The sequence below is a fragment of the Oncorhynchus kisutch genome, linkage group LG17 (genome assembly GCF_002021735.2).
Source record: "Oncorhynchus kisutch isolate 150728-3 linkage group LG17, Okis_V2, whole genome shotgun sequence".
Taxonomy (NCBI): domain Eukaryota; kingdom Metazoa; phylum Chordata; class Actinopteri; order Salmoniformes; family Salmonidae; genus Oncorhynchus; species Oncorhynchus kisutch.
This window is the reverse complement of record NC_034190.2, coordinates 40,505,575-40,516,994: the sequence shown is the minus strand read 5'-3', so window position 1 is coordinate 40,516,994 and position 11,420 is coordinate 40,505,575.

The window sequence follows — 11,420 nt, the reverse complement described above, 5'->3', positions numbered from 1 at the left end:
AGATGGAGGTGGGAGGTTCAGCAGGTTTAGAGCACTGAAACCTGCCTAGCGTTGACAGACCTTTGATCCCATTCCCAGCCAATAGCCTCCGTCAGACAGTGCAAGTCTGTCTCTGCATGGGCCTCTGCAGCAGCTGCCCAGGTCTAACCTAACCTACATCTGCTGTTTCCCGCGTTCCATAGCAACACGGTGGAAAACACACTCCCCTGCCAAGACGCGAACCGCCAGCAAGGAGCTCACTGCCCGGACTCCACTACAAATCATCTCTCATTGGGGAATGCACGTGAATTCTGTGCTACAGAACCAATGAAGAGACGGAGGGTGGGGTTTGTTCGCAGCTGTCGCCTTGCTAAATTCAAGGTTAGAAGCCTCTGCTCTCAAGCTATCAATAAGAAATTGGCAGGTGAGAACTCGTGGCTTTGAAGTGCAGTCGTATTACGTTTAAGATATACAAATAAAGGCCTACTGAAAAATGCATTGAACTGTGAAATGAACCCACTGGGCACACACTGGTTGAATCAATGTTTAAAATCAAATGTTATTTGTAGCATACACATATTTAGCCGATAGTATTGCGGATGTAACGAAATGCTTGTATTTCTAGCTCCAACAGTGCAGTAATAACTAATAAAACACAACAATACACACAAAACTAAAAAGTAAAGAATGGAATAAAGAAATATAAGGACGAGCAATGTCGGACTCTGGAGTATAAATATATACAGTATATAACCAACATGGAATAGAGGTTGAATTGATGTCTGTGTTCAGTGGGAATGCAGTTGGCAACGTCATGCAAGTGATTAAGCAGCTACAGAGAAAGAGGGTCTCAGAGGAGCATTTCTATCCCTGGACCCTCTGTTTATTGGCTGTGTTTCTGTGAATGTTATATAGCACCCCTGGCACTGTCACAGTGTGGGCTAAACTACAGACATTACAAATTGAGTCTGGACTAAGCCGGAGGCTATACACAGATGACAAATGATGAACTGTTTTTCATTAAGAATGGGCCAGAAGGAAACCAAACATAAGAGAAGCATGTATTTTTCAATATCAAAAGAATGTATGCTATGTTAAATCTGCAGAGGCACTGAGGCAGGTGAACACAATCCTCTCTGGAGCTTAAAAAAAACAGTCAGCCACTGAGAGACTAAAGAGGACGTTTTCCCCGCTGATTTGATACCAGGTCCAAACATGCTTTTACCTGTTACCACAGCAGAGTATTGGCATGGATCTCCAGAACAAGTCTGTTCGGTTGGGGAGAAAAACAGACATGGATCCCCAGAACAAGTCTGTTCGGTTGGGGAGAAAAACAGACATGGATCCCCAGAACAAGTCTGTTCGGTTGGGGAGAAAAACAGACATGGATCCCCAGAACAAGTCTGTTCGGTTGGGGAGAAAAACAGACATGGATCCCCAGAACAAGTCTGTTCGGTTGGGGAGAAAAACAGACATGGATCCCCAGAACAAGTCTGTTCGGTTGTGGAGAAAAACAGACATGGATCCCCAGAACAAGTCTGTTCGGTTGGGGAGAAAAACAGACATGGATCCCCAGAATAAGTCTGTTCGGTTATACTCCCTCACTGTCTAGTTCTGGGAAAGTTGTTCAAATCAAATCACATTTTATTTGTTATATACACCAACTACAACAGGTATATACAACCAAATACAACCTTACCGTGAAATGATTACTTAACAAGCCCTTAACCAACAACACAGTTCAAGAAATAGAGTTATAGAGTTAACAAAATATTTACTTAATAAATTAAAGTAAAACAACGCAAATTGGAGTGGATCTATGGTTTCCGGCGTTGATGGTGTTGATGTGAGCCATGATCAGCCTTTCAAAGCACTTCATGGCTACTAGCGTGAGTGATATGGGGCAGTAATCATTTAGGCAGGTGGACTATGGTGGTCTGTTTGAAACATGTAGGTATTACAGACTCAGTCAGCGTGAGGTTGAAAATGTCAGTGAAGACACTTGCCAGTTGGTCCGCGCATGCTTTGAGTACACGTACTGGTAATCCGTCTGGCCCTGCAGCTTTGTGAATGATGACCTCTTTAAAGGTCTTACTCAGGTCGGCTACAGAGAGCGTGATCACACAGTTGTCCGGAACAGCTAGTGCTCTCATGCATGCTTCAGTGTTGCTTGCCTCAAAGCGAGCATAAAAGGCATTTAGCTCGTCTGGTAGGCTCGTGTCACTAGGATGCTCGCGGTGGCATTTCCCTTTGTAGTCCGTAATATTTTGGGCCTTGTCTTGACAAAGCAGTATATCCTTCACAGACTCATTAAAGAAAAGATCTTTGTCCAGTTTGAGGTGAGTAATCGCTGTTCGGATGTCCAGCTCTTTTCGGTCATAAGAGACAGTAGCAGCAACATTATGTACAAAATGAGTTACAAACAATGTGAAAAAACAAACAAAATAGCACAGTTGGTTAAGAGCCAATTAAATGGCACCCACCCCCTCCGGCGCCATAATATATGTTATATATAATGTTAAGCATCTCCTTCGGACAGTGCACATCCTAAATAGCACCTTATTCCCTATATTCTGCACTACTTTTGACCTGAGCCCTTTGGGATGCACTCTATTTCTGAAGTAAATAATCTTACCCATGTGTGTTGGTCCATCAAATCAAATCAAATCAAATGTATTTATATAGCCCTTCGTACATCAGCTGATATCTCAAAGTGCTGTACAGAAACCCAGCCTAAAACCCCAAACAGCAAGCCTAAAACCCCAAACAGGAAGAAACCTAGAGAGGAACCAGGCTATGTGGGGTGGCCAGTCCTCTTCTGGCTGTGCCGGGTGGAGATTATAACAGAACATGGCCAAGATGTTCAAATGTTCATAAATGACCAGCATGGTCCAATAATAATAAGGCAGAACAGTTGAAACTGGAGCAGCAGCACGGCCAGGTGGACTGGGGACAGCAAGGAGTCATCATGTCAGGTAGTCCTGAGGCATGGTCCTAGGGCTCAGGTCCTCCGGGAGAGAGAAAGAAAGAGAGAAAGAGAGAATTAGAGAGAGCATACTTAAATTCACACAGGACACCGAATAGGACAGGAGAAGTACTCCAGATATAGAGAAGTACTCCAGATATAACAAACTGACCCTAGCCCCCCGACACATAAACTACTGCAGCATAAATACTGGAGGCTGAGACAGGAGGGGTCAGGAGACACTGTGGCCCCATCCGAGGACACCCCCGGACATGGCCATCAACATGAAGACTTATTTGAGTCAGTAAAACCTGTTGCATATGTCTGCCTTGTTACTGACTACATCTCAAACTTGGCATGCTGCCCTGAGAATAGGATCTATCAGTGGCTAAAGTACTTGAGTAAAATACTTTAAAGTACTACTTAGGTCGTTTTTTTTAGGTATCTGTCCTTTACTATTTATATTTTTGACAACTTTTACTTTTACTCCACTACATTCTTAATGAAAATAATGTACTTTTTACTCCATACATTTTCCCTCACACCCAAAAGTACTTGTTACATTTTGAATGCTTTGCAGGACAGGAAAATGGTCCAATTCACACACTTATCAAGAGAACGTCATCCCTACTTCCTCCGATCTGGCAGACTCACTAAACACAAATACATCTTTTGAGTGCTGGAATGTATCCCTGGCTATCCGTACATTTTCAAAACAATACAATGGTGCCGTATGCTTTGCGTAATATATGATAAAATATTCTACTTTTACTGATTGCTCCCGCTCTCCCTCTCTGGCACTCAAGGGCGCCAGACCGCCTTCCCTACGCACAACTGTCACCATCGTTACGCGCATCCTGCGCTTCATCCCCGGTCACCATCACGCGCAGCAGCGCATCATTGGGCTCACCTGAACCCCATCATTATTTGATTGCCTCCCCTTATCTGTCTGTTGCCTCTGTGTGTTCCCCGTGTATGCATTAATGTCGGTGTGTGTTCCTGTCCTATCGCTGTCCTGTTCGTTGGTTAAATTAAACGTCTATTCCATGTAACTGCTTCCTGTCTCCAGCGCCGAGTCTTACATTAACTTTTTTAGAACCAAATACTTTTAGACTTTTACTGCAGTATTATTTTACTGGGTGACTTTCACTTTTACTTGAGTCATTTTCTATTAAGGTATCTTTACTTTTACTCAAGTATGACAACTGGGTACTTTTTCATGATACTATGTTGATAGATGTTTTATGGCAAACTGCCTTCCCTTTACTGCAGCAAAGGTGTTTGATGCTGTATTTATAATAGGGATTGGATTATTTTTAGTGTGCAACTGGCTGAAAGACTAAATAAGAGTTACAATTATGGGGATGCTTGGACATAAATAGCTTGCACTTAATTATGAATGAATGAACACCTCATTGTCCCATAGGGGAATTTGAATATGTTGTTGCAGACAAATTTCCCTATGGGATAATAAAGTATTAATTAATTAATTAGTTAATTACAAGCTATTTATGTCCAAACATCCCCTTAACTGTAGTCATAACCCTTATTTAGCCCATCGGCCAGTTCCATACTTAAAATAATTTAAAAAGTGCCAGTGCAGAGTGAAATATTAAAGTGCTAAACAATAAAAGAGTAGACTTTAAATTGTATGGAATTAAATTAATATATATATATATTTTTAGCTCCTTTTTATGCTTTTTTTTGTGTGTGTGTGTGAGTGTTCAACTATTGTTGAACCTATAACTTACCTATCTATATCTATCTATTTCTTATTTGTCACGTCCTGGTCTTAGTATTTTGTGTTTTCTATATTTATTTGGTCAGGCCAGGGTGTGACATGGGTTTATTTTGTGTTGTGTTTATGTATGGGGGGTTTTCGTAGGTTTTGGGATTGTGGCTTAGTGGGGTGTTCTAGCAAAGTCTATGGTTGCCTGAGGCGGTTCTCAATCAGAGGCAGGTGATTCTTGTTGTCTCTGATTGGGAACCATATTTAGGCAGCCATATTCTTTGAGTGTTTCATGGGTGATTGTTCCTGTCTTTGTGTTAGTTTACACCAGTTTAGGCTGTTTCGGTTTTCACGTTACATTTATTGTTTTTGTATTATTCGTGTTTCGTCTTCATTAAAGATGTATCGAATTAACCACGCTGCATTTTGGTCCGACTCTCCTTCGACGGAAGAAAACCATAACAGAATCACCCACCACACCAGGACCAAGCAGCGTGGTGACAGGCAGCGGCAGCAGGAGCAACCAAGGTTGGAATATACGACTTGGGAGGAAATAGACAGGTGGGCGGTCGACCCAGAGAGAGTGCCGGAGCCCGCCTGGGATTCGCTGGAGCAGTGTGAAGAGGGCTATAGGAGAACGGAGTCGAAGAGATAAGCACGGCGGCGCAGAAGGAAGCCCGAGAATCAGCCCCAAAAATGTATTGGGGGGGGGGGGGCTCAGGGAGAGTGCGGCAGAGTCAGGGTTCAAACCTGAGCCAACTCCCCCTGTTTATCGTGAGGAGCAGCGATCACAGGACTTCTGGACGTGGGAGAAGATATTGGACGGAAAAGGACCCTGGACACAGCCTTGAGAATATCGCCGCCCCAAAGAAGAACTGGAGGCGGGGAAAGCGGAAAGGCGCTGGTATGAAGAGGCAGCAAGGCGACGCGGATGGAAGCCCGAGAGTCAGCCCCAAAAATGTATTGGGGGGGGGGGGGGGGGGGGGCTCAGGGAGAGTGTGGCAGAGTCAGGGTTCAGACCTGAGCCAACTCCCCCTGTTTATCGTGAGGAGCCAAGGAGGAGACCAGAACCAGAGCCGGTGTTGGAGGTGAGTGAAGCAGAGACTGTGAAGGAGTTAATGGGGAAAGTGGAGGAGAGAGTTATGAGGGAGTTTCTAGGTTGGTGCTTTAGATACGATATTCGCCCGACGGAGCGTGTCGGGGATTTGATGGCACCAGAGCTGCTAATCTGCATGGAGAAGCCAGAGCTGCCAGTCTGCATGGAGCAGCCAGAGCTTCCAGTCTGCATGGAGCAGCCAGAGCTGCCAGTCTGCATGGAGCAGCCAGAGCTGCCAGTCTGCATGGAGCAGCCAGAGCTGCCAGTCAGCATGGAGCAGCCAGAGCTGCTAGTCTGCATGGAGCAGCCAGAGCTGCCAGTCTGCATGGAGCAGCCAGAGCTGCCAGTCAGCATGGAGCAGCCAGAGCTGCTAGTCTGCATGGAGCAGCCAGAGCTGCCAGTCTGCATGGAGCAGCCAGAGCTACCAGTCTGCATGGAGCAGCCAGAGCTGCCAGTCTGCATGGAGCAGCCAGAACTGCCAGTCTGCATGGAGCAGCCAGAGCTGCCAGTCAGCATGGAGCAGCCAGAGCTGCCAGTCTGCATGGAGCAGCCAGAGCTGCCAGTCTGCATGGAGCAGCCAGAGCTGCGTGTCTGCATGGAGCAGACACCGGCCTCGGGGACGACCCGGAGGGCGAGGCGCAGGGCGATCCGGATGGAGGCGGGGGAATTTTCGCAGCATGGAAGGATCTAATACATCCTCCTCCGGAACCCAGCATCTCTCCTCCGGACCGTACCCCTCCCAGCCCACGAGGTACTGAAGGCCCCTCTCCCGACGTCTCGAATCCAAAATGGATCGCACGGAGTACGCCGGGACCCCCTCGATGTCTAGACAGGATGGAGGAACCTCCCGCACCTCAGACTCCTGGAGCAGACCAGCCACCACCGGCCTGAGGAGAGACACATGTAACGATGGGTTAATGCGTTCGGTAATTAGTGGGTAGCTGTAACCTATAACGTACCTCGTTCACTCTCCTCAGGACTTTAAACGGCCCCACAAACCGCGTACCCAGCTCCCGGCAGGGCAGGCGGAGGGGCAGGTTTCGGGTCGAGAGCCAGACCCTGTCCCCTGGTGCGAACACCGGGGCTTCACTGCGGTGACGGTCTGCGTTAACTTTCTGCCGCAGTATGGCACGCTGAAGGTGGACGTGGGCGACCTCCCAGGTTTCCTCCGCGCGCCGGAACCAATTGTCCACCGCAGGAGTCTCGGTCTGACTCTGATGCCATGGAGCCAGAACCGGCTGATACCCTAATACACATTGAAAGGGAGAAAGGTTAGTGGAGGAGTGGCGTAGTGAGTTCTGGACCATCTCTGACCAGGGCACGAATTTCGCCCACTCCTCCGGCAGATCCTGGCAATAAGACCGCAGAAACCTTCCCACATCCTGGTTAACTCTCTCCACCTGCCCATTACTCTCGGGGTGAAAACCTGAGGTAAGGCTGACCGAGACCCCCAGACGTTCCATGAACACCTTCCAGACCCTTGACATGAACTGGGGACCCCGGTCAGACACTATATCCTCAGGCACCCCATAGGGCCGGAAGATGTGTGTAAACAGAGCCTCCGCAGTTTGTAAGGCCTTAGGGAGACCGGGCAAAGGGAGGAGACGACAGGACTTAGAAAAACGATCCACAATGACCAGGATCGTGGTGTTACCCTGTGAAGGTGGAAGATCAGTTAAGAAATCCACCGACAGGTGTGACCAAGGCCATTGTGGAACGGGTAAGGGTGACTTTACATGTTGCGTTTATATTTTTGTTCTGCTAGTCTCAAGAAACACTGTCTGGCAGTGGCGACCCATCATTCAGGGCAGGGCCCCATATTTTTAGCAACAACATAAAAGATCCCAGAAATGTTTGGGCTTGCCTTTTTTGCAAGTTATTTTGCCATTAATACGTGTCAACATATCAGTTCGCAACCAATGTAAAAAATAAATATATCATTGAGTCTCCAAAATGCAGGTGTTTCAGCTTAGCATAGTGCTTTCTGTGGTGGTGGGGCAAACCAGCAGAAAATACAGAGCGTCGCACCGTGATTGCCTTAGTGTTCTGTCTCTCATGGGGACCAGTGGAGGCTGGTGACTTGAAAAATTGAGGAGGCTAGGAGACCCACGCCATAGGCGCGTAACGCACAGAGACGACAAAGTGTGTTTCAAAAATCGGCAAAGACTAATTATTTTAACTTAAAGCATTTAATAAAGACATTTATAGTACAATATTATGGGGAATGGGAATGAGAGAGCTACCTACACCATGTGGGAAAGAGATCACGCAGTGATTGAATGAGGGTATGAGGAATGAGTTGAGGTGTTCAGAGGCTTGACCAGTGCAGGACAGGATTTGACTGGGAAGACAAAAAACAATAACACTAGACACTACACAGTTAGACAAAGGAGCTAAGAATGATTTAGTCCAAGCAAGGAGTAAAATCATTGATTTGTAATAATGTGATTGTGTATGTGATTGACTACATACAGGAATGAGAGAAAATGTATAGGGGTACTCACAGTGCATGGAGGGTAAGCATTCAATGTGCCAGTGGATGAGCGGGCACATGAGAAGTGGCTTCAGTTCATGTCAGGAGAAAGTTAACAAAGGTAGTGGAGTGGAGTAGTCATCACCTCTTATTCAGGGAACTGGAGGGGACTTGGCTGTAAAATACAAATACATTCCATTACAGCTGCACCATCATAGGTTTGGACAATGAGTTTCTCTATGAACTCAAACATCGCAAAATTCACAAAGTCAAACACAGACTGCGCATCTCACCCACTTTACACATCAAAGTATCCCAAGAAACGTTCCTAAATCAAGATACATACCTGACGATAACTGACAAATGCAAGCAGACTGCTGGCACCAGTAGGTCCCAGAGCTTTGGAGCAATTTTTACTCACTGGGGCCTGGAGTTTTGTGATGGCGCGAGAGGGGATGGCTGCCTTCTTATCGTCTCTTAAACAACCATGCTATTTGTTTGTTTTGTCGCGTTGTTCGTAACTAGATTTGTACATAATGTTGCTGCTACCGTCTCTCATGACCGAAAAGAGCTTCTGGACATCAGAACTGTGATTACTCACCTCAGATTAGACAATGAGTTTTTCTTCAAAGAGTCGGAGAGGAGGAATATATTACATACACCCAACCAGAACCAGATCCTCGTCATTTGTTGGAGAAGGAAATTGAGATTTTGCGGAAAAAGATCAGGGTGCCTTGTGAGGATCAGGCGACGAGTGGCTAACCTGCCTTTGCCATCGTCCTGTAAACAACAGCTGGTGCACGATATCTAAGGAAGTCTCGAGGTTTTGATTGCCTGAGGTAGAGTATCTCATGATAAGCTGTAAACCACACTATCTACCTAGAGAGTTTTCATCTGTATTTTTCGTAGCTGTCCATGTCACGCCCTGACCATAGTTTGCTTTGTATGTTTATAGGTTTTGTTTGGTCAGGGTGTGATCTGAGTGGGCATTCTATGTTGTATGTCTAGTTTGTCTGTTTCTGTATTTGACCTGATATGGTTCTCAATCAGAGGCAGGTGTTAGTCGTTGTCTCTGATTGGGAACCATATTTAGGTAGCCTGTTTTGTCATTGTGGGTTGTGGGTGATTGTCTATGTTAGTTGCTTGTGTCAGCACAGTTCTTATTATAGCTTCACGGTCGTTATTCGTTTACTGTTTTGTATTCAGTGTTCAGTGCTTTCTTTAATTAAAGTATCATCATGAACACATGCCACGCTGCATTTTGGTCCGCATCTTACGACGATCGTGACAGAATCACCCACCACAACTGGACAAAGCGGCGTGGTAACGGGCAGCAGCAGCAGCAGCAACCAGCATCACAAGACTCATGGACATGGGAGGACGAGTTGGACAGAAAAGGACCCTGGGCACAGCCAGGGGAATATCGACGCCCCAAAGCAGAGCTGGTATGAGGAGGCAGCACGGCGGCGCGGTTGGAAGCCCGAGAGTCAGCCCGAAAATTTATTGGGGGGGACACAGGGGGAGTGTGGCGAAGTCAGGTAGGAGACCTGCGCCAACTCCCCGTGCTTACCGGAGAGCGAGAGGGACCGGGCAGGCACCGTGTTATGCTGTGGAGCGCACGGTGTCCCCGGTGCGGGTGCATAGCCCGGTGCGGTACATTCCAGCTCCTCGTTTCGGCCGGGCTAGAGTGGGCATCGAGCCAGGTGCCATGAAGCCGGCTCTACGCATCTGGTCTCCAGTGCGTCTCCTTGGGCCGGCGTACATGGCACCAGCCTTATGCATGGTGTCCCCGGTTCGCCAGCACAGCCCAGTGCGGGCTATTCCACCTCGCCGCACTGGCCTGGCTACCGGGAGCATGCAACCAGATAAGGTTGGGCAGGCTTGGTGCTCAAGAGCTTCAGTGCACCTGCACTGTCCGGTCTATCCAGTGCCACCTCCACGCACCAGCCCTCCGATGGCAGCCCCCCGCACCAGGCTGTCTCTCTGTCTTCTGCCTACAGGTGCTTCCTCCTCTCCAGTGCTGCCAGAGCCGTCCTCCTGTCCTGAGCTGCCAGAGTCTCCCGCCTGTCCAGTGCTGCCAGAGCCTTTCTCCTGTCCAGAGCTGCTAGAGTCTCCCGTCTGTCCAGAGCTGCTAGTCTCCCGTCTGTCCTGAGCTGCTAGAGTCTCCCGTCTGTCCTGAGCTGCTAGAGTCTCCCGTCTGTCCTGAGCTGCTAGAGCCGCCAGTCTGTCCTGAGCTGCTATAGCCGCCAGTCTGTCCTGAGCTGCTAGAGCTGCCAGCCAGCCAGGAGCTTGCCAGAGCCGCCAGCCAGCCAGGAGCTGCCAGAGCCGCCAGCCAGCCAGGAGCTGCCAGAGCTGCCAGCCAGCCAGGAGCTGCCAGAGGCGCCAGCCAGCCAGGAGCTGCCAGAGCCGCCAGCCAGCCAGGAGCTGCCAGAGCCATCAGCCAGTCCTGAGCTACCCTTCAGACCTGAGCTAACCTTCAGTCCCGAGCTGACCCTCAGTCCCGAGCTACCCCTCAGTCCCAAGCTGCCCCTCAGTCCGGAGCTGCCCCTCAGTCCGGAGCTGCCCCTCAGTCCGGAGCTGCCCCTCAGTCCAGTGGGGTCCTTTAGTAGGGTTGCCAGTCCAAGGTCGGTGGTGAGGGTCGCCGTTCCTAGGAGGCCACAGAAGCGGACTAAGACTATGGTGGAGTGGGGTCCCCGTCCAGCGCCAGAGCCGCCACCGCGGACAGATGCCCACCCAGACCCTCCCCTATAGGTTCAGGTTTTGCGGCCGGAGTCCGCACCTTGGTACTGTCACGCCCTGACCATAGTTTGCTTTGTATGCTTATAGGTTTTGTTTGGTCAGGGTGTGATCTGAGTGGGCATTCTATGTTGTATGTCTAGTTTGTCTGATTCTGTGTTTAGCCTGATATGGTTCTCAATCAGAGGCAGGTGTTAGTCGTTGTCTCTGATTGGGAACCATATTTAGGTAGCCTGTTTTGTTATTGTGGGTTGTGGGTGATTTGTCTATGTTAGTTGCTTGTGTCAGCACAGTTCTTATTATAGCTTCACGGTCGTTATTCGTTTACTGTTTTGTATTCAGTGTTCAGTGCTTTCTTTAATTAAAGTATCATCATGAACACATACCACTCTGCATTTTGGTCCGCTTCTTACGACGATCGTGACAGTCCACATACCACCAC